The sequence below is a fragment of the Eschrichtius robustus genome, chromosome 11 (assembly GCF_028021215.1).
Source record: "Eschrichtius robustus isolate mEscRob2 chromosome 11, mEscRob2.pri, whole genome shotgun sequence".
NCBI lineage: Eukaryota > Metazoa > Chordata > Mammalia > Artiodactyla > Eschrichtiidae > Eschrichtius > Eschrichtius robustus.
The window spans coordinates 76,561,213-76,586,981 of record NC_090834.1 but is presented as its reverse complement, the minus strand read 5'-3'; the positions used below and the strand labels follow the sequence as shown (position 1 = coordinate 76,586,981).

The 25,769-nt window shown below is 49.1% G+C and overlaps 1 protein-coding gene and 1 pseudogene across 1 annotated transcript in view; both read right to left on the bottom strand.

The window, feature by feature from the left end:
• The window catches only part of NAV2 (neuron navigator 2), a 746,877-nt gene that overhangs the window by 472,893 nt on the left and 248,215 nt on the right, over window positions 1–25,769 (bottom strand). The gene's annotated exons all lie outside the window — the stretch shown is intronic.
• Window positions 24,572–25,150, bottom strand: LOC137771370 (peptidyl-prolyl cis-trans isomerase A pseudogene; annotated as a pseudogene).

The following is a 25,769-nucleotide window of genomic DNA, read 5'->3' as shown; positions in this document are numbered from 1 at the left end:
TTACATGTGGACAAATGAACACAGATGAGTACATGGCCATGTGCGTGTGGACGTCTGGATGCATATCTGAGCACGCCTGTGTGTCTGTGTGTGGGGGCAGGGCTGTGGGGCTATTTGTGAACGTGTGACGCTGTACACTCTACAAAGGTGTGCACAGATGTGCCAGGGGCCCTGTGCAGGCCTGGCCGCCTCTGCAACGTGTCTTCCTCCCCACAGGGCCCAGCACGGGCTGGTGAGGCTCCAGGCAGTGGGGAAGGGGGAGCGGATGTTCCCGGCATGTTTGCCCCAGAGCCCTGTTCCTTGCCCTGGAACATTCCCGCTTTCCCATTCCTGGGAAGGAACATAATGTCCACTGGCACCTCTCCCGCCTGACAAGTCCAACTCCCCGGCTGCCTCGGGCCGCGAGGCACTTCCTGACCAGGACGGAGAGCATCCAGGGAGCCAAACCCCAGGGGCAGAGTGGGAGGGAGACACACCGGCTCCAAGGGTGTCAGCAGTAGGAGACTCTCCCCAGGCGTGATGAAAGTAACCATCGTTTATTGGGTGTTTGTCCTGTGCCGGCCCCGTGCAGAGCATTTCACAAGCATAAACTCACTTCAGCCTCCCCACGGACTCAGTGGCCACGGGTTACCATTATCTCATTTTGGCAGATGAGGAAACAGAGGCTTAGGTTAAGGAATTTGTCTAAGATGACACAGGCCGTGCTGGGATTGGAACGTGGGTTCCCTGGCTCCAGAGCCCAAGCTCTCACCCTGCAGGCAGGACTAGCACCTCCCATCTGGCTGTCACCCTCGGGGCACAGAGAGGGAGACTGGGGCCCAAGAGGAGACCCTCTCACACCAGGCTTCCTTCTGTGCCAGGCTACCCCCTTGGAAGCCCTGGAGACAGGTGGGCTGTCACTGCGGCAAGGGACCTTGGAGACAACTATGGTCCACCCTCCACTTGGGAAAAAGCCTCGCATAAAGGTCCAGAGCACATTGTCCTCTGCACAAGTTGTTTCCTTTTGCTGGTACTGATAAGATCAGAATTGCAGCTCCTGTGGCCTGTGACCAGAGAACTTCACCATGGAAAACCTTCCATTCCCATGGCCGGCATGGCCCGCAAGCCAACAGAGCCCTGGCCCAGCACATACATGAGTCTCTTGGTCCCCAACTGATCCTACACACCTCAGCCAGCCTCACCTTCTTCAAACACGCCTTTTGCATGTGAGGACCTACTACGTGCCGGGCCACGTGCTGAGTCCTTTCACATCCCATATGGCATGTATTCTACTTTCTAGTTATTGTCTCATTTCATCTCCATAACTATATTATAAGGTTGACGTTATTCCCATTTTACAATTAGGGAAACTGAGGATCAGAAAGCTTAAGTCACTTTCCCAAGGACACACAGCTCATAAAAATTGGAACCAGAATTTGAACTTGGACCTGACTCCAAAGCCTATGTTTTTAATAATTAAATTATCACATTTCAGTCCCACAATACCCCTGTGAGGTAGGAAATAGTAAGCCTTGGATCAGAGAAAGGGCACAGATCTGTTAAGTAACTTGCCCAAGAATACACACAGAGTAAGGAGCAGAGGTGAATATGAACTCAGGTCTGTGAGAACATCAATGTGCTTCTATAGATGGATACCTGGGACCACATTATAAGAATGTGTGTGTGTGTGTGTGTGTGTGTGTGCGCGCGCGTGCGCGTGCGCGTGTGTGTGTGTGTGTTGGTAGTGGTAGATCTTTCCGTCCTTTTCCTGCCAGCCCAACCCCTTAGCTTTAGCCAAGATGGGTCTCTATCCTTCTGGTCCCAGAGAGGCCATCCTCTTCCTCATGCCACTCATCTCGGTCCCTCTCCCACCTCTAACTCTCCCCTTCTCAGATTTTTCATGGTCCTCAGAGGGTACCCATGTACCTCCCCTCAGAACCCTGTTCTCCCCAACATGACTCTGGACTTTTCGGCTAATTTTTCTTTGGCCCCATCTCCCTGTCAAATCTGGGGCTCCCCATCACCACAGCTTAGCGCAGGGCCAGGCCCATGGTAGAGACTCAGACTGAACCCATTGCTTCTTCCAGTGATGAGGATGAGCCTTGAGTCCCCAGGGTTCCATCCATGCATCTAGAAAATATTTATTAAACACCTATTATGTTCCAGGCACCATTCTAGGTACTTGTTTACATCAAAAAATAAAACCAGACAAAAATACCTGCCCTTATGGGTCTTATCATCCAGGAGGGAGAGAAAGACAAAAAACAACAAATAAGTAAAATTACGAGTATGTTAGAGAGAAAATAGCCTAGGGTAAAGGAGAATGCAGAGCCCGTTGAGAAGTTGACCTTTAAGCAAGACTTGAAGGAAGGAGTGAGATAGCCACGCGGATATCTGTGGGAAGAGTGCTCTGGGTGGAACAAACAGCAAGTGCAAATGTCCTGAGGTTTATGTGTGCCAGTGTGGCTGGAGTGCAGTGACCACGGAAGAGTAACGGAGGAGCAGGTCAGATCGTACAGGGACTTGACGGCCACGGTAAGGACTTGGATTTGTCCTCAGAAGAGGAGGAGGACTTGAGAAGCTCCTCCCACCCCTGCCTCCTGTCCCAGATCTTTGTTTTGCTGTCTTTTTATCCTTCAGGTCTGGACCAAAGCTGTCTCCTCAGGGAGGCCTTTCCTAGGGCCACCTTTATGTAAGTGGCACCCACATCTCACCATTCACTCTTTATCACAACTCCCATATTTAACCGTTTTCATGATCTGAAAATTAGCTGATATGGATTTCCTTGGCTCCACCCACGAGACTGGAAGTTCCTTGAGGGCAGGACCTGTGTCTGTCTTGCTTATTGTGGAAACCTCACTGCCTAGAACAGTGCCTGAGAGTGTCCAAGCATTGTACAGCGAGCAAAGTAGCAAGCAGCCTGTTATCCCCATTACCAGCCTGCTAATAGCTGATGCACCCCAATGCGCTGGATACCGGCTCATGAACCTGCTCCTGTTGGGAAGGCAGGTGCATGCTTTCTGCAGAAAGTTCGTGCTGCCCCTCCTCCAGCTGCCACCATCCACCTTAAATGCCCTCTAACACTCACTAAAATGAAATATAAAGGTTGAAATTCAAGTTACAACAAGCTAAAAGAAAACATTTGCAAAGCTAAGCCCTCCTTCCTGCCCCTCAACTAGGTCATTAAAAATAAAAAGCTCTTTTCCTAGAAATTCATGGCATTGCCTTGCTGGTCCAGTCATAAAGCTGTTACCCAGAAAATTCCACAGAGACAAAGGGAATGAAAAGTGATGGAGAACCTGCAAGGTTGTCTCCGTAGATTTTATCATTTAGGTTCCTAAACAAGGCTGCAACGTAATGTTATTACACCTGTTTCACAGATGAGGAGACTGAGGCTCTGAAGTTTAGTAACTGTCCCCATCTCAATATTATATGATTAGCATATGACAGAGCCAGGACACCAAATCTTCATGCTCTCTCCATATGCCTACGCTAAAACAGCCTCTCAATTCAGCCTAAAAATCTATGCTTCTGAGGACTGAAAAGAAGCAAGAAAAGGAAAACAAGAAAAATAAGGAACCTGCCTCAACAGGGCTGGGGTTGGCTGAAAGCCGGCTCAGCACCCAGGCCAGAGGAGCCAACCTGAGCCCAGCACTGCCCAAGCGAGAACACCCAGCACCTTGGATCCAGGCTTGGCATTGGGACAGCTCTGTCCCCGCCATCATCCAGGGCACTGGAAGAGGCCCTGGGGTCCGGCTCGCCGCCTGGGTGCTCCACAGGGAGTCTCCACTGCCAGCCTGCCTGCCTTCCAGACTAAACACTTCCTCTCCCAAGTCTCCCTGCTCTGCCGGCCAAAGTATCCTAGGAGGGTCTCAACAACACAAGTGAAGGATAGTTTACACGTGTCTCTGGACACCCTTGGGAGAGATGCAGGCATGAACCCAGGCTCACAAACACACACGCACAGGGGCAAGTGAGCCTTTGGACACTGCTTGGGGGAGGTAGACCAGCCCAGAGAGCCACAAACACCACACACGCGCGCGCGCGCGCGCGCGCGCACACACACACACACACGCACACAGAGGCAGAAATGGTTATCTTTGCATACTGATCAAGAGAAGTGGGCTCACACTAAAATACACACATATAAATATCCAGACACCACGTGCCCTGAGCTTCTGGACACCAACAGGGACACATATGCCTAAATGTGGACACATACACAGGGTGCAGGGCTGTATTTTGGAAAATAAGGAGGAAAAAAAACCCTGCCAATGTTTCCACTGTGTGCTGCTTGTAAAAATTTTGTAGCCTGGAGAGACGCCCACAAGCCGTGTAGCTGTGTGTGGGCTGTCAAATAAAGTGGGGAGCACAAAAGCAAACAGCTCAGAGAACATGGGGGTGGAGAGGCCAGCACTCTGCTGACAGGGCTGGGGTAGGGGCAGCACAGAGGGCGGGGTCCCCCGACGGCTGATACAGAGGCAGCTGGAGCTGCCAGCTGATGGGCCTACGGCTTTAGTTCCCCGAAAGAGAAAACAAAAACTAAGCCTACCCTAATGGTTGCTTTGCTAAGATTCAAGAAAATGATATTTAAAGCACAGTGCCCGGCACATCCCAGGCACTCAGTACATGAAAGCTGTTGTGATTAAGCTCACGGGTAATAAATATGTGAATCATTCCATTGCCACCTTTGATGCTGCCCCTTTTAGAGCTGATTCATTACAGCACTGTTTGTCTCAAAAAATTTTTATATAATATAATATAGTACATATACATATATTATGCATTTGTAGTAATGGTAAGTGCAAAAACGAAAACTATCATTTGTTGAATATTCACTCAGTGCCAGGCATTGCCCTAAGCACTTTATATGTATTATCTTATTTGACTTTCATAAGAGCCATATGAGGAGGTACTATGATTATACCCATTTTACAGATGAGGAAATAGAGGCACAGAGGACTTAAAGCAAGTTTACCCAAGTGGGAGTTTGAATATAAATGCAAATCCATTTAAGTGCTGAAAAACTCTGTGTGTGTGTGTGTGTGTGTGTGTGTGTGTGTGTCTACACGTTGTACATATTTACTGTGGAGGGAAGTCAGCCAGAACAGTCAAGTGGGCACTAGCAGCCCCAGTGTCTCAGGCAATGACTACGAGTTGCCCATTCTGAGCTTTGCTCGGTGGAGGGCACACAGCCATCTGGTGCCTCCACCCTAGTCTCTCCTCTGGGCGGTATTCTGAGGATGAAGGAATGGCACAGGAGGTGGCCCAAAAGTCACAAAGGAGAGGACCATGTTTGATATTAAATATGAAAATTTTATGGTGGGCGGAGGGGTCTTTAGGGAAAAGTTCCAGAAAACAGAGGGCACATAGGGATCGGGGTAAGCCCTGATCATAATCGTTACTGTGGCCTGGAGAGCTTAACTATTCCTTGCGTAGAAGGTGCTGGGGAAATTCCAGACAGAGGCTCTGAGGAGAACAGGAAAGCCACGGCTCCAGAGCAGGCACCTCCTCTCAGCATGACCGCTGCTGCCTGGCCGTGCGGCTGGGCACCCCCGGACCCCAGCATCCAGACACGTACCCGCCACGCTGACAGGGTGTGTGTTTAAAAGAGACTGGGGTGCCAGGAGTAAACCCTAACGTAAACTATAGACTTTCGGTGATCACGCTACGTCCGTGCAGGTTCCTTGATTGTGACAAAGGTACCACCTGTGCAGGATGTTGATAGGGAAGGCTGTGGGGCTGGGGGTGGGGAGATGGGGTTATATGGGAGCTTTGTACTTTGCCTTTATTTTGCTGTGACATAAAAGTACTCTAAAAAATAATATATTAATTAGAGAGAGAGAGAGAGAGACATGTGCGGAGCCAAAAGAAAGACACAAGCCACTCCAGGTCGGAGGGTTTCATCTGTGTTCTGAGCAGTCAAGGGGTTTCTGGAAGGTGCCTTATGGGCCACTAGGGGCTGGGGCTGCAGCAGAGAGGAAAAGAGCCAGCAGGACCAGCAGGATCCAGCACCCTGCTACATCCCCCAGGCATCTTGCCAGAGCTACCCTGCGTTTATTGCTTTATCAATTTGGGTTCTGCATAAACTTCAACTGAAGAAGGTTGCGCTGCTGGTCCTGTTTTAAAAACGTCTATTTCAGGGGCTCAAACATAGGTGAGCCCACAACCCTCCCTCTTATCTGTACAACCCCACAGTTTGCAAAGTCCTTTCAGAAAAGGGCTCCCGAAGGCAGGTAGCTCACCTTTAGGCCCAACTTCCAGGTGGGGGATGTAGAAATTGCCCAATAATTTATTGCACAAATGACTCGTTTGACTGTTACAGCAAACCTAAGAGGGGAGCAAGGCAATTTTGGTTTTACCTGTCTTACACGACTTTTATTGAGTTGCTTACAATGGGCCAGGCACCGTGTTAATTGCTGCCAGTGAATTAACTCATTTCATCCTCATTACAAACATTTGAGGTACGTGATATTATCACTAATGAAAATTGGGGCACAGGGAAGTTCACTAACTTGATGAAGGTCACATGGCTAGTAAACAGAAGAGATTCCAACTCTGGCAGTTTGGCTCTTATTCACCATGAAAAGTTGTTTCAGACTCAGAGAAACCTGGGCTGGGAGAGTTGTAGCAATTCCTGCAAGTCCTGGGAAGGCTCAGATCCCAAGAACAGCTCAGATGCCCTCCCACCTCATCAATGCTTTGTTACTGGGCAGGCTTCTGGACAGGGCATAGGATGGCTGGTTCCCCATCACCTAACAAACAATAGGACACTCCCAGCCTAGAGGCCAAGGGCAGCACTTCCTGGGAGATCCACCCATACCCAAGGCCTGTCTGATGTGGAGGAAACAGGAAGTCACATTCAGAATAATAATTTAAAAAGCAAGATTAAAAACACGATCCCTTTTCCTAAAGCCTCGCATTCCATCCATATCCTCAGCTCAGACACTGGGAGGAACCCAGACAGTCACAGAACTTTTCCAGCTGGGTCCCTCTGATCCAGGAAGGGGCTGGCCTGATTCTGGAAGGAGACAAGATGGTGCTAGATGTCCAGGCACGTAGGCAAGCAGGTTCAGGCTCTTATCACTGCATTCATCCATCCATCCATCCACTTATCCATTCAACATCCATCCACCATCCATTCATTCATTCATCCGTCCATCCAACATCCATCATCCAACCATCGTTCATCCATCTGTCCATCCATCCACCCATCCATATTCTGGAACTACAAAGAATAAGTGCCCACATTCTGTTCTTCTTAAGCTAATTGACCTCTGGGCTTCCTCCCTAATATTGAAGGCCACTATGTGAGAACTGGATGTGGCCAGGCTGTGATGAAAAAGCTCTCCAAGCAATAAGGCATTTTACCTGTGAGATATTTATGTTAAGTACATATTATAAAGCAATAAGAGATTTCTGAAACTTTGAAGGGGGTTCATTTTATAGAAAGCTCAGTGTCACAATGGTAGCCCACGTCCAGGTAGCAGGTGTGAGCCCATTGGCCTCATTGCTCTGGATAAAATCTGATTTTCCCTCTCTCTATTTTCCACTGTACTCTGACTTCCTTGACTACGTATAGGTTATCATCTTGTATTAGCTTATATATTTTAAGCTTCCTCAAATCCTTTTTGGAATAAAGTTGAATTGTGAAGGAAAAAAAAATGACTGGATTGAACCAATGCAGATGGAACAAAGAGGGGGTTTATTTCTGGAACTGAGATGAGCACCAACCCCCATCCAAACCCCCAAACTGAGAGTCCAACATTCTCTGTTACCCTCACCCATATCCCTGGGGATGTGACTGCTGTCAGTTGAAGGGTTGCCTCTTGTTGGCCAAGGGATGCGGCCCTTCAAGAAGAAACTCTCAGACCTGATTTGGGGCATCTGAGGGGGAGACCCCAGCTGCAGTGTTCTCACTGTAGAGTGGGGGTACATCAGTTCCTGGCCTGCAGGACTGCTGGGAGGATGTGTGGTGAGAGCTCGGTAAGGGTTATCTGCTATTGCTGATGGGTTTAAATTATCCATGATGTAAACCGAGTTTAAATCTTTGCGCCAGAGCCCATGTGGACAGCCTGAGCTGTGCCCTCTCCCTTCCTCTCAGGCTTTGAGGGTAGCGGGAACAGGATCTTTGAGGACACAGAGGCTCACATGGCCAAGAATCAATTGTTCAACTGATCCTGGACATTGAATGGTAAGAGTCCCCCTAGTTAAGGCTGGGTGAGACTTGCAGAGCTCAGGGCCTCTGCTAAGCCCTCGGGGGTGCCCAGAAGGGAAGACACACTCCCTGCTCTCAAAGAGCTCAGTGTCTACCAAAGGAGACCCACCTGCAAACCACCAACTACAGCAGCAGGAGGAATGAGGTGTCTGTGGCTCCATCTTGCCTTTAGGCCTTTGTCCATGCTGTTCCCTCCACTTGTAACACTTTTCCTTCCCTCCATCCTGCCTTTAAATGTCTCTCCTCTCTCTCCCTCTCTCCCCCTCCCCTTCTCCTTTTCCCACCCCACTTCTCTGTAAGTCTTCCTGAAGACACCAGTCTTCCTTGTCTTTCTACACACCTGGTCTTGATGTATTTCACATTTTCTTTTTCTCCCTCCCCTCCTTTCCTTTGTGTCAGCTTTCACCTTCAAATTTCTATATTTGGAATTTCTTGCTATCCTTTTGTAGTAATGTAAATGACTAAAACTATGTCTGCGGTTATTAATAAATCTCATGTGTTATCTGCTTTTACAAAGGCTAGTGTGGTAGGCTGACTCATGGCCCTCTGGAAGTCGCTGAATCTGTGAATGTGTTCTTTTATACGACAAAAGTAATTCTGCAGATGTGATTAAAACAAGGATCTTAAAATAGGGAGATTATTCCAGATTGCCCAGGTGGACCCAATGTAATCACAAGGTCCCTTAAAGATGTAAGAGAAGCCAAAGAGGGAGAGAAGGAAATGTGGCAATGAAAACAGAGGTTGCGGTGATGGGATTGATGGCCAGCTGGGGACCATAAGACATGGAATGCGGGAAGCCTCCAGAAACTGGAAAAAGAGAAGGAAACAGTCTCCTCTACAGCCTCCGGAAGCCCTGCTGACACCTCAATTTTAGACCTCGACCTCCAGAAGATAATAAATTTGTGTTGTTTTAAAGCCACAAATTTAGTGGTAATTTGTTAAACTAGCAATAGGAAACTAACACAGCTGGCTTCCGAAGAGAGACATGGAAACTCTGTTTCTCACAGGAGAATTCATATTGCCTAGTGTCAGGATAGCCAGATTTTGTGTGTGTGTGTGTGTGTGTGTGTGTGTGTGAGAGAGAGAGAGAGAGAGAGAGTGTGTGTGTGTGTGTGTGTGTGTGTGTGTGTGTGTGTGTAATGGGACTTGCCCATACAGCATATGGATATCTTTTCTCCCCCAGATCATGGCTGACACAGGACAGGTTTCCTCAGAATAAATGGATGTTCTCATCTCAGTTGGGCCTTTGTGTGGAGACTAGTTCACATGCCTAATGGACTTGGCCTGAACACCCCTCCCTCTGAAAAACATCAAGGGCATCATTGTGTTCATGCACTAATAAGCAAGGCAAGGCAGTTGGCTTTGCTTTTCTCGTGCTCTCTTTTCACAGTGACATCTGCTGGTCTTCAGCTGGCATCCCGGGCACTGTGCACAAGGGGCCATTAGGGCGGTGGAAGCGGGAGCAGAGGCCCAAGGAGAGGCAGCGTCCCCAGGGCATTTTACCGTTTAGAAATGCACCTACGTTTTTACAATTAAAACACGAGTTCTACAAGAAGGACCCGTGTCTTTGATAAATGGAGCTCCACAAAGTCCTACAACAGCCCGTTTGCTCTGTTGGAATGTAGTAGAACATGGTGATGCAGAAAGGTGCAGAAAGCTAGATTGGGATACGGGCTCCTACTGGCTGTGGTCCCTGGGTTTGGTACTGTTCTTTTCCTCATCTGTAAAATGGGAGAATAAGGTGATTCTGGGTACACAAGGGGATAATGCATTTATGGGCATAGCACGGTCCCATAAATGGCACATGTGGGCGCTCTGGCACTTAGCCTCCTGATCGAGCATACAAATTAAAATGAAGGATCATAAAGAAATAAAACTAGGGTTCTGTGGTCAGTTAATCTTGTCAGAGGAATCTCTGTTGAAAGGTTTCCAAAGGCACGAACTATTTTTCTCCTTGGTTCCCTTTAGGCATGAAGCTTCTCTTCGGCGCTGTGATTAAGAAGCCTGTAATCTGAGCTCCCATCTTGCAAACTGCTCAGTGGACCTGTTTTCTTTCTCATCCCTCAATCGTGCTCTCAGCCCAGCCACACCCATTCATTAGGGGCTCCGAGGCTGATAAGGAAAAGAGCTGAGCTGTGAGTGGAGAGGTACCTGTTTACTCCCACCTTTGGGGCCAGGAGTACAGTCAACTGATGGGGCAAGAAGCCTGCCGTATAGGGTCAAGTACAGCCAGACACATTGACATGCAGAGCTGGTCAAACTCCAGCTGCAACCTCTCGTGACAGCTGCCCTCACGCTGCTCAGAAAGGCGGAGCCTCCTCCGCTCACCAGGTGGGGCTGCCTTGCCCAGCGCTCAAGATGGCAAAGTGAGCAGAGCTGGTCCCCATGCCTACAAATCATCTCGTCTCTGCTCTGGGCCGAGCGGCCTCTCAGCGCCAAGGGCAGACAAGGGGGAGATCTGGGAAAGGAGGATTCGGGGGGGAAATCACACCCACACCCGGGGGGCCTATCTGAGCAGAAGCTGAAGGGCCAGCTGTGCAGCTGGGGTCACCTACCAATAGTGGGAGTCATTCTCCACTGTGCCCTCACCAGATCCAAGGGACACAAACCAAGAGAGGGCCTTGGCAGCGAGGAGGCAGAGTAGTGCACAGCTGTGGCGAACCCCTGCTCCCTGCCCTGGCCTGGGACCTGGCCATGGGCGCGAAGGAAGTACCGCCAGCTGGAGCAGCTTACCTCCGACGTCGTTACGTGTGCTCCGAATCGCTTGGGGTCTTGTTAAAATGCACATTCTGATTCAGCGGATCTGGAGTGGGGCTGAGATTCTGCATTCCTATCAAGACCTCAGGTAAGGCTGCGCTACCTGCCCACCTTTGGGATTGCAGTTAGCCTGAGAAAGCATAAAAAGAAACGATAATTCAGAGACAAGAATAGGGACTTGCCGGAGACCTTCCTCTCGACTTCCATGATGTCCTGGGTGCCCCATCTCTCGGCAGAGGTGATTTAGTGCGCTCTCGCCTCCTCGTGGCCTTTGGGGTTCCGGCTATGTGCTTTTCTGGAGAATGAAGAGGGGCCCAGGGCAGGGCTTGTGGATTTGGATTTGACTAACGTCAAGTGCCCGATTGGACCAGCCCCAGGAGCACAGACGCAGCGCTGGGACAGAGCAGAGCTTGGCTGAGGCAGCTGGAATGGTGGTGGTGGGAGGGCAGACGAGGCAGAGAAAGGGGGAAACCAGAGGTGCGCAGGTGGGGTCCCAGAGGAGCACTGGACACGGAACCCTCGTTGGCTGTGACACCGGCGGCAAGGTGACCTCTCTGAGCCTCAGTTTCCTCATCTATGGATAAGTATTATAACATTTTGGCTTCAGGATTGGGGTGAGGATTAAAGCAATGAATGGGAAAGCATCCGGCGAATTACCTGACCCATAATAGCATCCAATATCCAAGACATTTTGAAATAAAAAGCAAATAAGCAGGCTTAGCCCATGCAGGATCTTGACAGCCAAACAAAGGGGCTTGGCTGTGCTGTCAAGAAGCCAGTCACAAATTATTCCCAACTCTTTAATCGAACAAGGCCCGCCCTACAGACCTCTGCTGAACTGCCTCTGAGGACTTCAATGGACCTCAAACAGATAAAAATTATAGAATTTAAACTTAGTCCTGAATGCCGGCCTCTCACTCGTTCCCGTTAACCTTTTGCTTCAGTGTGAATGGGTGTGATGCCACGGGCCTCCAGAGTTCCTGGAATCATCGGCCAGCTCTCTCTCCGAACAGATTCCAAGATGAGCAGCAGGGCTGCAGAGAGCTGCACGGGAACAGGGCATCCCGGGGAGGCTGCACAGCCTGGGCCCCGGGCCTTGAATCCCAAAGGCCTTCCAAATCTGAAATCTGATGAAGCTAAGAGAAGAGGTGACCCCTTTTGTAGGGTCCTTGCTAGAGGCCCTAAGAAAAAGGCAGCCTCCGTCATGAATCCTTTCCAGGCAAACAAATGAAGCAAAGGAGGCAGCCCTGCAGCTGCTACCAGGGAGGGGATGCGAGGCCAGCCGCCGGCCCTCCTCCTCCTCCTCCTCCTCCTCCCCACCCACCCATCCTCCCTCGCCCCGTTGGACAGGCCTTCTCAGCTATGCAGAGCTTAGGCCACTTTTCATTTTTTTTTTTTCTTTTTTAAAAATAATATTTAGAAATGGTTTGGGGCCCGGAAACTTAAACATTTCCACCGAGTCATTTTTTTCCTGCAGTGTATTTTTTGAAGTAGATAGAAATAAAGCCAGCGTGTCACAAACAGAACACGAGGAAATGGTAAATACGCTTAAGATCAGCGTAGGGGAGTGCCCCTTTACCCTCCTGGCAAGAGGATCTTAGAGGGGGCTGGGCTGGAGGATTAAGAGTTTCTCCCAAAGGCCAAAAGATCTAGATGGGTGTGGTGGCCCAGGGGAGGCTGGGTGGAGGCAAGTCAGTATCTCTCCTCTGGGTGTTTTTTTCCTAAATAAATATCCCTTCCCCCCACCGCCTCCCCTCAACCTCTCAAAGAGCTAGTGGCAGTCCTTTGTAATTGTCAGGAACATGTCTGGACTCAATCCCAGCTCAGCAGCTCACTACCTGGGGGACCCTGGGTGAGTTAATTAACTTCTCAGTATCTTAGTTTCTTCGCCTGTAAGTGGGGTGACTATGGTTCCCACCTCATGGGGCAGCTATGAGTTCCAATGGAGTTAATACCCGTGAGGGGTTTGGAACAGTGCTTGGCACAAAGCAAGGTTCAATAACTTAACTTTTCCCAAACCACCAATAACTAGCATGTCCCCAACCTCTCGACCCCATCCCGGTTGTTTCATTGCCCGCCTCTCTGGGTAAATGACAGCCCCATCCTGCCAGTTGCTCGAGCCTAAACTTTGGAGTCAGTTTTTCGACTCTTTCTCTCTCCTACTCCATAGGCGATCCATCTGCAAATTGTATCAACTCTACATTTAAAATAGATTCAGAATCTGGTTGCTTTTCACCATCTCACCAATCACACCCCGCTTCAAGCTAGTGTCATCCTTCATCCTTACTATCACAGTACCCTCCTACTGCACTCTCCTCCTGGCCCCTAATGTCTCCTCCAGAGCAACCCTTTTAAAACATTTAAGTCCAATGATGTTTCTTGGCCTAAAATGCTCCCAAATCTCTCCATCTCACTCAGAGTAAAAGCCAGGTTTTTTACCAGGGCCTCCAACCCACTTCCTCTCTGATGCTCTCACCTACTGCTTCTTCCCTCTTAGTCTCTTCCAGCCACACTCTCTTCCTTGCTGTTCCTTGAACCTGCCAAGAATGTTCCTGCCTCAGGACATTTGCACTTTCCATTCCCTCTGCCTAGGACACTGTTCCCTCAGAAACCTTATGGCTCCCTCCCTCCCTTCCTTCAGGCTTTGCTCAAACTTCACCTCATCAGAGAGGTCGTCCTTGAACCTCCTGTACAGAAACCTTCCATCGCTCGCTGTACCCATTTCTCTGCCTTATTTTCCTTTTCCGCTTTTATTGCTAGTTAATATGATAAATCTTTGTTTCTTTGCTTTTATTTTTCTTTCCTTCCTTTGGTTTTAAGACCTAATACAGCAGCAGCAGCTTAACTCCTTTTCTCCATTGCTATACTCCAAATCTCTCGAAACATGCCTGACACACAGTAGGTGCTTTATCACTACTTATTGAATGACTATCTCCCTCCCTCCATTCTTGTCTGCCTCTAATACAACTCCAGGCTGGAGCCAGGATGATCTGCCTACCACACATTTTATGATGCTCGTTCACTGCTCATGAACAACCAGTGGCCCACTTGCTGCCGACAGGGCAAAGCTACTATGACACACAGAAGGCCTTTTGTGGTCTGGTCCCACCTAACCGCAGGCCCCTCTGTTGCCATCAGCAGACCCTGCAGCAGTAATGTCATTGTTCCCTGAGCAACGATTCTTAGCTTGTGCTGTCCCTTCAGCTCGATACACTCTCTTTTCCCTTCTCCATCTGCCAGACTCTCACCGTGGGGGGTTGAATGGTGGCCCCCAAGTGATATGTCCATTCAGAACCGGTGAACGTAACCTTTATTTGGAAAAAGGGTCTTTGCAGATGTAATTAAGCTAAGGATCTCAAGACGAGATCCTCATGGATTAGGGTGGGCCCTAAATCCAATGACAAGCGTCCTCACAAGGGGAGAACAGGGGAGAAGACCCAGAGGAGACAGCAACGTGAAGACGGAGGCAGAGACGGGAGTGATGCTACCACAAGCCAAGGGATGCCCGGAGCCACCGGAAGCTGGAAGGGGCAAGAACCAGAGGCCTTTCCAGAGCCTTCGGAGGGGGCACAACCCTGCCAACACTTTGACTTTGGACTTCCGGCCTCCAGAATGGTGAGGGAATAAATTTCTGTGGTTTTTAGCCATCGAGTTTATGGTAGTTTGTAATGGCAGCCACTGGAAATTAACACACTCCCTTTCAAAACCGCCACAGAGATGCAGTCTTCGCTTCCCAGCACTGAGGGGGGCTGAGGTGGCCTTTTTGTACTAGATGCCCCTGCTTCCCTGGCCAAAGCTGACTGGAGCCGGGATGGACACCTTGCCTGGGCTGGGCTGGTAAGTGTCACAGGTACTGGGAACTATATGGTGAGGCCATGGGGCATGGGTAAGTGTGGTCATCTAGGCTCAGAGTTGGGCCGTGTGGGGTCATGTGGGGAAAGGAAGCTGCGTGGAGAGGCGCAGGGCGGGCCCTGACAACACAGAAGACCGGGCGCCCTGACGCCTCCTCTGCTCCCATGGGGGAGGGCCTGCTCTTTGTTTCCAGAAGGTTCCTTGTATTCCTCTAAAATCCAGCCCCCCTCCCCTTTTCCTCCACCTGGCTTTTCCTAGAGGAGGCTGCTTTTCCTTGCAACCCAATCAACCCTAAGCTAAGAGTTCAGCTCTAGTGTCACCTCCATAAGAGCCTCCCTGACTGCACCACATGGAGAGAGATGACCCTAGTCTCTGGGCACTCTCAGCTCTGTGTCCCCACCAAGATTCACTGTCATCATTAGGGATGTTTGCATGCTATTCTCCCCTCAGACTGAGCTCCTCCAGCCATGGACCAAGCTCGTTCTGTGTGTCCGGATTTCCCAATTAATCACCCAATGGGGTACAGTGTCTGGTACCACAATGGATAAATAGATGAATAAAGGACAGGTGTCACTCGGCTCTGCCCACAAGGAGCTTTCAGGCAGGTGGGGAGGCCCCTCTCACACACACCGCAGGAGCACATGATGAGGCAGACATCGGGGTCGGGGTGGGAGCAAGCAGAGGGCAGCTCTGAGCCCTGGGTGGGGGGAGGTCAGGGAGGGCTGGTGGGCGTGGCAACCCGAAGGAGAATTGTAGAGGTTGTGCTTGGGGGACACTGATGGCTCGAGCAGGCCGAAGGCAGGCGGAGCAGGGAGCACTTCCGAGGGGGGCCTGTGGCCATTGGGAGAGGCAGCATTTGGGGCGTGTGACGCAGATAAGGCCAGACTTAAGTGGAAGTTCCAAGGTGGGAACTCTGATGGGAAGTGTCAGTGGGGCCCGTCCTGGGGCCTTTGGTCACTCACCCACTTAGCTGATGTTCAACCAGGCACTGTGCCCACTGCCAGCTCTACAGCAATGACAGATAGCAGAATTCAAAGGCTAGACTGGAGCTCTTAAGAGAACACCGCTGTATCTGCTGTTACAAGGATCAGGAAATAGTCAGCTCATAACCAAAGCATTTGTAGAGCGTTTTACAGTATATAAAGTGCTTTCTCACATGTTAATGATTACAAAGTCCTGTGGTATAGTAGGAAAGGAGTGACTGTGGCTGCAGAAAGCCTGAGTAAAGGTCTTGCATCCTTTGTGCAGCTCATGATAACCCCCGAGCTTTGATGTCCTCATCTGTAGAACGATGACCGTGGCTAGTGTTGATTGAACACCCACTGCAGGCCAGCTACTGTTGTAGTGCTTTTATATGTATATGTATAATATTTTATATGTATAATATTAACTATTTTAAACTTCAAAACAACCCTATCAAATAGGTACTACTGTTACCCCCACTTTGCAGATGTGGAAACTGAGGCTCAAAGAAGCTAAGTAATTGGCCTGAGTCACACAACTGCTCAGCAGAAGAGACGAGATTTGAACGAAGTTATTCCGGCTCCAGAGTCCATGTTCTCAGCCTCAAGGCTACACCGCAGATCCCGACAGCGGGCCTACCTCCAAGGTCTTATCTTTAATAAGATTAATAGACATGTAATTGGTTAGAGGTTAGAGGTCAATATTGACCATTGTTATTCTTCTGTCTGACGCTCATGGTGCTTGAGCATTTGGTTGCTTTAGCAGATGCTGTTGACACTCTGGCATCACTGTTGGCCGAGCCTGGAGATCACCCACAGACAGTGGCAGTGGCCCTCTGCATGGGGCCATTCTCTCTCTGAGAGATGCTTGGCCACCAAACACGGCAGGCCAGAGGTGCTGGGGCGCTCACACCCAGGAGCCCCCCGCAACCAATGAGGCCTGTGAGTTGGAGGATAAATACGTCAGTGGGCCAATTCCGAGGTGTGCCCCACACAGTCCCTCAGGGGGTCCCTAACAGGACTGAGCCCCAGCTTCCCACAACAGTTACCCACCCACGAGGCCCCTTTGATGGACCTCCTCCTCTCTTTGCCTCACCCCCCCACCCTCATAATGCTGCCTGGAATCATTTCCCAAATAAACTACGTGCATCGCAATCCTTCCCTCAGGGTCAGTTTGGGAGGACCCAAACTAAGACAGGGGTGCAAGCTGGTTTGGAAAGAGAAGAAAAGAAGAGCTATTACGCATTGAGGCTTGAGGTTTTTCTGGACACACGTAACTAGGGGAAGAGCTGGGGAGGGAAGGGCACACACAAGCCCTCCCGCGGAAGGGGAAAAGTCCCAGGAAGTGGGGAAACAGACCAGGTACCCCTCATGCTGGCTGTCAAACAGGACAGCCTCCCCCGAGCCCACATTTCACCTGACGCTCCAAAAAAGACTGGCCATCAAAGGATTTTTGGCAAGAGCCCCCTTGCCTCTGGAGTAGATTAAAGGGGCATTCCTTGAAACTCTGGGATGTGAGCACAGAATAAACACAAATAAGCTCCCCTTGTCTAAATAAACTGAGGTACAGTTTTATGAAGCTGTTTTCTTTTTCTCCTCACCCCCCCACACTCCTCCCCTCAAAGGCCACGCTTGTTTGCTTACTTACTTAATCCCAAACCCTTTGCACCTTCAAAGGGCCCCTTTGTGTCTGGGATGATATGGAGCGTTTCTGCCTCTTAGACCCGATTTTCCAAATGAACTTCCAAACACAGAAGAGCCCAGATGATTGACAATGAGACAGCATCGTGGTTTGGGCCAACGGATGAAATGAACAGAAGGCAAGAAGGAAAACACGAGAAAGGATGAATTTTCAGCGGGTTCCTCCAGCCAAATAGTTTGTAATTTCATTGGAAAGGATCCTCATGAGGAAAGAGACCAAAAAACATGGTGGAAAAACAGCAAATTACTGGCCCAGCAGTGTGGCTTCTTTCTTCGACAAGTTGGTCATAAAGGAAGAGGGACAGGACGCATGGGAAAGGGCTGAGAGCTGGCCCACGTGGTGGGAAAGAGGGCTCTGTCACCTCAAAATGAGGATGGCCCTTGGGCCAGGTCCAAAAGATTCTCCACCCACTTCATTCATCACTGAAGCTGCAGAAGCACTGAGAACAGAGGGCATCTGGCCGGACCCACCGTGGAGGGTCCACATGGGGAGAAGCTTTCAGAGAACACAGTTGGAATGAAAAACCAACCCAAGAATTTTTGAAAAAGAAAGCTGGCCATGAAAGAACATATTATTCAGAGCCGATCAAAGAAAAATCAGTGGGGATATTTGCATTGTGAGGTACCCAGTTCCCTAAAGGTTCAAGTTCTTCCAATAAGAGGCAGGATTACCTAGTGGTCAAAAGCCTGGCTGTGGAGCCAAACTGCTTGGGAGGGAATCCCCAGCTACGCCAGTGATGGGCTGGGTGACCTTGGCAAATTACATAAACTTTCTGAGGCTCAGTTTCCCCATCTGCAAATCAGGGCTGATGATAACAATTGTACTTACGTCAGGGAGTTATCGGTGAGGATTAAATGAGAACATACATCTAAAGCACGTAGAAAAGTGTCTGGCAGATAATAAGTTACCAATACGTGTTAGCTCTAATTACTACACGGCTTCCAAAGACAATAGCTTCTCGGCACTACAATATTCTCACAGGTGCAACAGAATAAAAGTTAAAGAGGCAAAGCAGCATGAAAGCAGGTTCAGAGCAAAGAAGAATGCCCTGAAGCTAGGAGACTGGAACAAAGCCGTGGATGGCCTTACCTGAGCGTATCCCCCAAGGAGCACAGATGGCCGGTCGCTGTGCCTGCCTCCTGTGCTGGGGAACCCTGAGGTCCCCGCATGCCCAAGTTCTCCTCAGTGCGGTAGGAAGGCCCCCTTAGACTGTGGATCAGAGGCATGGCCGAGACCGGGGCTCTGTCCTCGCAGGGGAAATGGCACACCCACTCCTCACCCTGGAAAGCAGCTCTGCCACCTGGCTGTGCCTGTCGCTGCTATGGTTAGTGGCTGGGACTGGTCCCCGGGGCAGCGGAGGGGTTATGTCGCAGGCACGGTTCACAGTGTGGTCTGTCTGTGCAGCGGGTGGCACTTCTCAGGCCCACCCGCCTTGAAAGCAGAGCCCCATCTCCATCATCCGCTCGGGATCAAGGTCCCAGGTTTCCTCTGCAGAGGTGTCTTCATGGGGGGGAACCGGCCATGGGCACGCCTCCACTCATCTCAGACAGACGCACGCACCCTGGCGAAACCCACCATTCGGTGCAAACATTCCACATGCACCCCAGAACCCCAACTTTTCCATTTAGACCCCTGCAGCTTGGGAATGAAGCTGGAATTACAGCAAAGACAAAGGGGCCGCTATCAGTAATTATTTCTGAAGCAACAAGCAACTAATTGGGGCTTACTGTTGTTATAAACCTATACTGCAGGCAGTAATTCAACTGCAGCTAATGAGAATTCCAGCACCAGCCTCTGCCCCCACTACACGACCACTCCCCCTCGTCCCGGGCAGAGGGATCTGCTGCTGGAAGAAATAAATGGTTTCTTCGCAGCCCTCAGAGAGACAGTAGTCATGCTGGAGACTTCTGCCCAGGGGATGTCAGTGTGGCCGAGCAGTGGGGTGAGACAAGGCACAAGTGAGAAGCCCAGGAGCACAGGAAGGCTTCTAGATCGTCTGCCATGCCCCCTCAGGATGGTGACATCATGCCTGTGGGAAATGGCTGCGGGATGCTATCAAGTCAGTGGAAAAAGAGCTGAATCGCCTCTTTTATAAATAGATTTATTGAGAACCTTCTAACGCACCAGGAGCTCTCAGAGATTCATTTATACACATTATTTCCTTGACTCCTCCTAACAGCCTTAGGAAGGAAAGGAGGTGCCATTAGGAATGGAAGAGGGCAACTTGGCTCGCAGAGGGGAAGTCACCTGTGGGAACTCACCTGGCCGCTGCACAGAGTGAAGCCAGGGTTGGAAACCAGGAGGAAGGGGGAACTTTGGGTGACATTCCTGCAGGCAGCCTGGCGATGTGGGAAGCAGGTGTGGAATCTGGGGACAGCTGGGTGTGGCCACTTAGTAACCGCCTGGTGAGCTTGTCAAGTTACCAAAACATTCCACACCTCAGTTTCTGCGTCTGTGGACTGGGGACGATCATGCCTATCTAGTGGGTCTGCTGTAAAGACCACACGCTGTAACACGCTGCATACAAAGCATTCGACATAGTGCGTAGTGCATGGTAAATGCCAGTTATTATTAAGGATGCTGTTGAGATGCTCTCGAAGAAGCACTGAGGGTTGGAAGAAACTCATTGTCTAAGCACGGCAGAATTTTTATGATAGTGGAAGCCGTGGAAGTTTCAGCAGAGTGTCTGGCTGCCTGTGTCCCTGGGGAAGGGGGCAAACCAACCCAGCAGGCTGGCTCCGCTCTGAGGCCACTGCCCTGGTGTCCAGGGCAGCGGGAAGCTGGCCAAGCTCCCAGACAGCCTGTCTCGGGCCTGGAGCACAGAGCCGTTGCCTCACCAGCTTGTAATGAGCTGCGTCTCCATCCTGATTAGGGGAACAATCCTCACTCAGAAAGACTCAGGGGAAGGAAGTGACAGCGTCGTGGGGACAGGGCATAACCTCGTCTCCCAAGGAGGGGCTCGCTTCTGGGGAGCTGGTGACTTGGAGGTCACGGCCCAAGATGGTGCCCATCCCCCTGGAGGAGGCCGAGCAGACCCCACCGGGGCAGGTCTGGGTCAGAGCAGGAGACGAGCTGAGCCAGCTCAGGCCTCCGTCTGCAAGCCTGGGAGGCAGCTGCTCACGGGCTCTGGTTTGCCAAGAGGGGCAAGCAAGGAAACCAACATTCTCTGGGCACATTCTGGGCACCAGGCCGGATGCCAGCCCTATGACATCATCACTGTCATCAACGTTGTCCTATTAAATCAAATGTTAGAGCACCATCTTTTCCAAAACTGTAGATTGCAGCCCGTTACTGGGTTATGAAAACAGTTTAGTGGGTGACAAATAGCATTTTTTAAATAACGTGATAAAAAATACAGAAAATTTCAAGAGTGCATTGGGCAGAGCAAGGATTAGTATCGTGCTGTGGAACTTTCATTTCTTGAATGTGTCTGCAAGTGTTTGGGAGCTGGGTTGTAATGGGGATGGAAATCGTGCGCTTTCTTAAAGTTGTTGTAGGGATTGAATGAGTTAATGTTTTAAGTGCTTAGTGCAATGTAGCAGAGGCTGCCAGCACCCACCCAAGTCCCCTTGGAGATAGTTCAGGCCCCCTGGATGTCTCTGTCTCTGTCTCTCTCTCTCTCTGGTCGTGGAAATGTGCTTAATTCAAGTTCAGGGCAGGTAAAAGCATGGCAGAATTAATGTCCCAGGATCAACCCTCAGCCTAGGAGGCCTGGGAGATGGTGGATAAACACTGCATCCTCCTCACCCCCACCCCCCGCCCCAACCCAGTGCAACAATTCTGAGGCATGTCCCCCACGATCTCTCTGAGCCCCAGATGCCCACAGAGCAACTCCCTTCCCCGTCTCCCTTCCTCTCTCTCACTCCGCTTCCTGGGATCCCCTCCCAAGTAAACTTCTTGCACCTATATCCTTGTCTTGGTGCCTCATCTTACTTTGCATGAGCTCAACCTAAGATAAGCAGATTCTGGCAAAAAGTAAGTGCTTCATCATGTTCATCTAGAGACAGGATCTGTTCAAATGCTTCACATGTATCATCTTACTTAATCCTCACCCCAGCCCTATAAGGTAGAACTGTGATAGTCCCCATTTTCCAGATAAGGAAACTGAGGCTTAGAAGAGTTAAGAACACTGTTCACGGTCACATAGATAGAAAGGAGGGCGCTCCATTCTGAATCCATGTGTGTTACTAAAGCCCGGTTCTCACCCTCTGCTCTCCGTTTAATCCACACAACCACCCTGCCAGTTAGCTACTGTCGTTACTCCCATTTTACAGATGTGGAGATGGAAAGTTCAGGGAGGTAAAGCGTTCACTTCCCACACTATTCACTGCCAGGCTGGGACCCCTGGCCCTGTGCTTCCCATGACATCAAGCTGCCTCCCAGTGCCCTGGAAAGGGTAGGCATGGAGGAAAAAAAAATCCCCGCAGTGGAAACTGGCAGCTCTTCACCAAACCTGTGGTACAGGAGAGAGGTAAGATGTGGATGAGAAGAAGGGACAATTCTAGCAGGCTTACTGGGATTTCCAGATGGAAGTGTGTTCCAATGCTTGTGCCTCAACTTCTCAGCCTGTTAAATGGGGCTGATGAGCTGACATTAAATCCCTCTACTCACTGCTGGCTTCAACTTTTATCTTCCCATCCTTATCTCCAGCAGCCCCACCATTTCCACCAAAATCCCGTGAGCTGTATGTGCCTAAGGTCTGAGCTCCATCTGCATGGCTCACGGTGATTATTCACTGCCCATCTGCTGCATGCCAGGCAGCGTGCTGACCACGGTGCCTCAGCTTCCTCATCTGGTATATTGGGATCATCTTAGTATCTTCTTCATGGGTTGTTATGAGGATTAACTGAGCTACTTGTGCAAAGCACATGTCTGACCAAGGACTCTCAACTCCACATTAAAAAACCAAACAATCCAATTGGAAAATGAACAAGTGACGTGAAGAGCCATTTTACCAAAGAGGATATTCAGTTGGCAAATAGGCATGTGAAAAGATGCTCAACATCCCTCACTCCTGGGGAAATGCAAGTAAGACCATGGTGAGATGTCACACCATACCTATTATAAGAGCTAAGATTTTTAAAAAAATAGTGACAACACCAAATGCTGGCAAAGATGTGGAGAAATGGAATCAACCGTACATTACTGATGGGAATGTAAAATGGTACAAGTTGCTCTGCAAAACAGTTGACTCTTCCTTAAAAAATCAAACATACACTTACCATATAACCCAACAATTACACTCCTGGACATTTATCTCAGAGAAATGAATTCTTAGATTCACATAAAAACCTATACATGAATGCTTGTAGCAGTTTTATTTGTAATAGCCCCAAACTAGAAACAACCCAGATGTCCTTCGATGGCTAGACCATGGTACATCCCACCATGGAATATTACTCAGCAACAACAAAGGAATGAACTACTGATGCATAAAACAACTTGGATGGATTATGCTGAGTGAAAAAAGTCAACCTTACAAGGTCACATACTGTGTCATTCCATTCAGATAACATTGTTGAAATGAAAAAAGTATGCAGATAGAAAGCACACTAATGGTTGCCAGGAGTTAAGCATGGTAGAAGGGAGAAGGGTGGGTGGCAAAAAGTAAGCCACCCTTACTGGCTTACTGGTAGAAGGGAGAAGGGTGGCTCTATAAAGAAATAGCATAAGGGAGATTTCTGTGGAGATAGAATAGATCTGTGTCTTGATTGTGGTGGTGGTTACACAAATCTACACAAGTGGACACAGAACTGTACTCACACACCATCATGCCAATGTCAGTTTCTTGTTTTGATACTGTACTATAATTGTGTAAGATTTAACCACTGGAGAAAACTGGGTGCCCTCACAAAGGACCTCTCCACACTATTTTGCAATTTCCTGCAAATCTATAATTATTTCTAAAATTTAAAAAAATGTTTTAAATGAGCTTTTAAAGAGTTTAGATCAGTGCCTAAGTGAGCACTTAATATTAGCTCTCATTATTATTATTTCATTTTCATTATTACTTCATCTTATTTAATGTTCACAATAAGCTTATGAAAAAAGGGTTTCTTACCTCCATTCTACAGGCTGGAATACTAAGACTCAGACACATTAGGTAACTTGTCTAAATTTACATATCCATAAAGACCTAGGAATTGAAGTTCAAATCCATGGACTTCCCACATATATGCGAATACCCAGTAAAATAAAAATCTTTGCCCTCACTGAGTTTATAACATAGTAACGGAAGTAAGAGATATAACTTAAACCCAAGCAGAATACCATACATGCTGTATAAGTTCTATGGAAGGATGGGAGAAGAAAAAGTTAAAAATTCCAACTGGGGAGATTTAGGAAGGCTTCCTAGAAGAGGTGGCATTTGGGATTGTTTTGAAGAATGAGTAGGAGCTCAGTAGGTATAAAAGGGGGTAGTGGTGCAGGAAAGGACATTCCAGGTAGAGAGAACCCGATGGCTAAGGGGTGGGAGAGCTTGGAGAACAGTGACGAGCTCAAGGTGGCTGAAGCAGCTGGCATGAGACCAGAGGCAGAAGCAGAAGGAAGGAAAAGCAGAGGGCAGTTGGTGAGAATAGGCTGGGGATTGGGCTTGTTCTCCCAGCTTTTGCGCACTGTGGCCTGCAAATTGGAGTCTGCCATGGAAGCCTAAAGGCCAACGTCTAGAGTGCATGTGCTGTGAAAACAGTGTACGACAAGGTACCAGGCTTCTATTTATGCTGAAAAAGCCGGGTAGAGCTCTGCAGTGGGTTCTGGGGTCCCAGGAAACAAGGAGACCTTCTGTTTCAGGACCTCAAGGTGACATTTTCCAGGGTCCTCCCAAGATCAGCCCTAGTGGATGACCTAAAGGCAAACCCCTGCCCCTTGTGGGCTTTGGAATTTTATCTTTCAATAATAAGTCATGAGCCCTATCACACCTGTACTTAGCAATCTTCCCACCCCATCAATGACCACTGTGCAGTCAGGATCCAGGTCTTTCCGGGTCATTGTTCTTGTTTTTTTTTGGTTGTTTAGTTTTTATTTCATAACCATAAACTTAACTTTGCAATTCAGCTAAACTTGGAGGGGCATAAGGAAAATATGGAACCCAAAGAAGTGCAATGAGAGCACAAAGATTATAGTATATTTTGAGCAGATGGGGATGAAGGGGTTCTCTCCTGAGCTACAGAAGGAATGGTCTGGTGGTTAAGATAAAACACAAGTCAAATTTATTATTAGATTTGTCCACAGTCAGCAATGGTGATCTTCCTGCTGGTCTTGCCATTCCTGGACCCAAAGCGCTCCATGGCTTCCACAATATTCATGCCCTCTTTCACCTTGCCAAAGACCACATGCTTGCCATCCAACCACTCAGTCTTGGCAGTGCAGATGAAAAACTGGGAACCGTTTGTGTTGGGGCCAGCATTTGCCATGGACAAGATGCCAGGACCCGTGTGCTTCAGGAGGAAATTCTCATCATCAAATTTCTCCCCATAGATGGACTTGCCACCAGTGCCATTATGGCGTGTGATGTCACCACCCTGGCACATAAATCCCGGAATTATTCTGTGAAAGCAGGAACCTTTATAACCAAAGCCTTTCTCCCCAGTGCTCAGAGCACGAAAGTTTTCTGCTGTCTTTGGAACTTTGTCTGCAAACAGCTCGAAGGAGACGTGGCCCAAGGGCTCACCGTCGACGGCGATGTCAAAGAACACGGTAGGGTTGACCACGGTTGGGCAGCGCGGGAGGTTCCGGGGTGGCGGCGTCTGCAAAGCCCCTGGGTCATTGTTGAATGCAGCTTGGAGCTGACCATGTAGAGGTTCCATATTCAATTCCGTTCGATCAATCCAATATCTATTTATTGGGTGCCAGCTAAAAAAAGACCCTGTGCTAGGATCGGAGGTGAAAGAACAAAACGCAGTCCCATAGTGGAGAAGAGACAACCATAGGGCACCACACACAGGGCAATGGCAGTGCCGACCATCTAGAGGCAAAGGGATGAGAAACTACCCTGGACTCTGACTGGTGGAGATGGTCACATCTGCACGACTTATCTTTAAAAAATATGCTCCTAAAGCCATTGTGGAAAACAATATGAAGGTTCCTCAAAAAATTGAAACTACCATGTGATCCAGCAATTCCACTCCTGGGTATATATCCAAAGAAAACAAAAACACTAATTCAGAAAGATACATGAACCTCAATGTTCATAGCAGCTTTATTTACAATAGCCAAGATATGGAAGAAAACTAAGTGTCCATCAACAGATAAATGGATAAAGAAGATGTGGTATATACATACAATGGAATACTACTCAGCC